This window comes from Phalaenopsis equestris, unplaced genomic scaffold (assembly GCF_001263595.1).
Source record: "Phalaenopsis equestris unplaced genomic scaffold, ASM126359v1 Scaffold000543, whole genome shotgun sequence".
Classification (NCBI taxonomy): Eukaryota; Viridiplantae; Streptophyta; class Magnoliopsida; order Asparagales; family Orchidaceae; genus Phalaenopsis; species Phalaenopsis equestris.
Window position 1 is genome coordinate 10833 of NW_018164983.1, and position 4105 is coordinate 14937.

Below are 4105 nucleotides of genomic sequence, written 5' to 3' on the forward strand. Positions count from 1 at the left end.
CGGGAGACTTTGTGGGAGAGATTTTCATCTTTTTTTCAAGTGGAAAAAGCTAAGTATTGTGTTATTTATTATCTTATGATTTTATAAACATTTATGTAGTGGATTTGTTTTGATGTAATGAAGTTTTTCATTGTGTTTTCTTCATGTTTTGTGATGTGTTTCTCTTACCCTTTCTTCTTCTTAGGAAATAGTGGCATGAGAGAATTATGCCATTATTTTTCTTTTACTTTTCTTTTACAATGAGTAGGATTCATGTTTTAGATTTTGGGATGCATGCTTGAAGAAGTTTTAATTATAAATGTGATGGTTTTTTCTTGCACTTCATTTACATTACAATAAAGGCCTGTTGTAGTGTTAAAATTTGTTGTAATTGCATTAAGACCCGAGAGGGCAGTGTAGTTCTCAACAAAGTGAAACCACATTCAAATTCCATGGATGGTGAAGTTCATGGGAGTTGGATGCAAATAACTAGGGAAATATACTTTGATGAGCGTAGAATTGGAAATTTTATGGTGACAAACTAAAATTATCAATTCGGTATTAGTGTTTAAAGAACTAAAGTGAGAGTTAGCCTTCAGGGGAAGGGGAGTGGGAGCTCTGGAGTGGGAGTTAGTATTCTCCTAGCCTAATCATGAATTTAGGGACTAAACCTGAGATTAACCAATGATTTTCTATAACACTGAATCAGGGCAGAGAATTAAAATTTCTCCTATTAGATAAAACACTATTTTAATCGACATTCCAATCTAATTCCTAATAGTAGTAGACTGGAATTTGACTAAGGACATCTATCCTCGCTTCCTCGCAGACTGGTTATCTTTAAAATTAATATTTACATTTAGGAATAGTTACTATCCTTATTTTTAAAATTCGCATTTAGAAGTAGTTACTAGATAAAACACTATTTTAATCGACATTCCAATCTAATTCCTAATAGTAGTAGACTGGAATTTGACTAAGGACATCTATCCTCGCTTCCTCGCAGACTGGTTATCTTTAAAATTAATATTTACATTTAGGAATAGTTACTATCCTTATTTTTAAAATTCGCATTTAGAAGTAGTTACTAGATAAAACACTATTTTAATCGACATTCCAATCTAATTCCTAATAGTAGTAGACTGGAATTTGACTAAGGACATCTATCCTCGCTTCCTCGTGGGATCGATAATCGGGGCTTAATCAGAAAGTCCTATATTACTTGAGCGATACGTATACTTGCGTTTATATCATTGTGTCTATATATAATATATAAAATTAAGCATATAAAAAGGTTGCATCAAACCGCCTGATGATCCGATAGAGAGATTAGATGCTTTAGATTCAACTTATGTTAGAAAAGGTAGAGGTAGACCTAAAAAGTCTTAGGCATGCTGTATAAAAATGATCTTAATTTATTAGAAATAAATGAAACTATAACACTCAATAGGACACGACAGAGAAAATGGATTCATGTTGTCAATAACAATTAGTGGGCTAAAGACTTGTTGTTGTTGTATGGATGTTTATTTTCTAAATTAAAATTAAATGCGATGCAAATGTTTTCAAATAAGTGTAACTTTCAAACAAATACAAACTAACTAGTAGCACAAAACGACATATAATTTTTTCAAAAGGCAAATGTAAAACCCTATGCCATATAATTCAATTTTTTATTTAGTGATTGCAATCTTGGCTGAATTTTAACATAAACTCTTCCTTGTTGAAATTTTCACTTAAATGATATAAGTTCATGGCCAGTTTAGTGGAGTAATGGCTAGGTTGTTATATAGAGTCAACTAGTTGATAACAATAGTAAACATTCATTGAATTGCCTACTACATAAGTTCTAGCATGAGTTTTATCAAATGGAAATACTTAAAATCAGTAAGAAAATTACTCAAACCCATAAAGCAATCCCTAATCTCGCTAGGATTCATTTAGATCATTTACAAATGTCTTCTTTATGCTTCCAGGCTTTGTATCATCAAACTAGCTACAAACTTCTCAAACCTTCTCTAGCCTATTTCTCTGATAAAAAAATTGATGCAGAGTTGGGTTAGATGGTTGACTCAACCCATTTGGTGGGTGAGAAGGTCTCCTAAGATGCTTAGAAGTGTGGAAGATGAATATTTTGGCCAAGGAATTAGTGGTAACTTAGAATAATGATTCTGGGTTTCTTTCCAAAGCTTATAATTCCCACTTGTCTTTTAATAATTCTGGTTATAGATGTCCAAATTTGATAAACGTAGCCTTGAATTGTAGCGAATTGAGTTTACAATGGATAAAGTTTGATTAAGTTTGGAAATGTTTGCTAGTGAAATTGACATCTGGAAATGATAGAGGTTAGTTCTATTCAGTACAGATCGGGTTTAAAGTTTTTGATATGATTTTCAACTGGTTAACGAAATCTAGGGATTTCATTTAAAACATAGGTTATTAAGACATTAATTTTGTGATTATGAGTTTTTGAGAATTCTTCTTTGATAAAAAATAAATACTAAAAACATTGAAAATAATAATTAGAGACAACTAGGCTTCACATTTGTTGGATTTAAATCTTCAGAATTTTGACTGTATTAGCCCCAAATAAATTAATGATATCATATATGGATATGAGGCTATATGATCTAAAAATTTTGATTTCAATTAGCCTTGAATTAATCTATCTATTGAAAACAATTATGAGCTTGGTCCAAAATTTTAGCCACTTAAATAATTCTTCAATTAGGCTTTAGGATTAGAATTAAGGAACTATTGAGCAGTGGTTGTATCCTGTTGAGGTAGCATTCGATTCGGGAGGCAAGGAGTATTCTGAGGCCGAACCTTGTGAGCAGGCAGTTCCCTACCAAAAAGGTATGAGAAAGCTTGATCGAGTTCCACGCCGCTCCCTCCTTCGTTGCAGGAAGGAGGCTTTCCTCCAAGATGAGTCTACTCGATGGAGGGGAAATATAATGTGTGGGGGAGCTCGGGCGGCTGCTTCGTCATGGTGGACACTCGGATGGATTGGTACATCAACCTGCCTCTCGGGGAGATAATTGAGGCTTCAGAGTACTCATGCCTCCTAGATAAGTTAGTTCGGTCCGAGGGCTTGGACTTTGTGTTGAAGGGAATGAGATTTGCAGATCTAGGAGAAGCTTCTGATCAATTCAGTCTGCTGGCGTGGGCGATTGTCCATTTTCAATCGAATGCCCTTGTCCAGGAGGAGCTATAGAAGATGGCGGTTGATAAATTGATGTCTGAGGCGATAGTGGACAAACGAAAAGCCGAGGTGAAACTTGTCCACTTGGAGAAAAAATTGAAGGAAGCAAACCAGGCATGGGAGACAATGGCGGAGGAATACGAGTGGATAGTGGCAACTTTGACAGAGAAAAACAAAGAACTTGAGGATAGAATGACCGAGATGGTGATGCAAGAATATCTTGTTGAGGTGCTTTCCGAACAGATCCGGGTGGAAATGGCAATAGCTGCCAAACATTTTGTGAAGGGAGGATTGGTAGAGCCGAATTGGGCGGATATGGCCCAATTCGCCATTCTCTTTTCTGATTTAGATGAAGAAGGTGGTTGGGTGGAGCATCTGTGTGGAGACTAGGCTGAAGGTTATGGCGGATCCACGACCACCTAGGCCCTTTGTTATTTTTCTTTTTTCTATGTGTTCTTGTAACTATGATTTTCAACATAAAATTTATTTCGCCTGGTCATATCCAGTAAGTTAGTCATTGTAATAAAAATATATGTAAATGGAAGGAAAGGTTGAATATATAAAAGAGAGAGAAGCTTGAGGAATTACTTCATAAAAAACTGGTTTCACTAACCCTTTTTAGAATTGAAGCTCTATTTACATTCTTTGAACTTGCTTGATTGTTGGTGCACTAGTAATTTTTTTCAAATAGAGACTCTTAATTCTACCTTTTCAATCATCTAAGATACTTTGATTAACAAATTTCAATAGCTTTTTAAAAGTAGAAAGGGAATCATGCTTTCTTGGTTGAATGAAAAGTTTTTCTTAAACCATAGGATTAGGATAGTTTACCGGAATTAATCTAAAAAAATGCTATGAATTTTCTGCTCAAAAATATAAATTTTTAATGAAAAAAACCCATTTCCTCAATTGTTATTTTAAAAA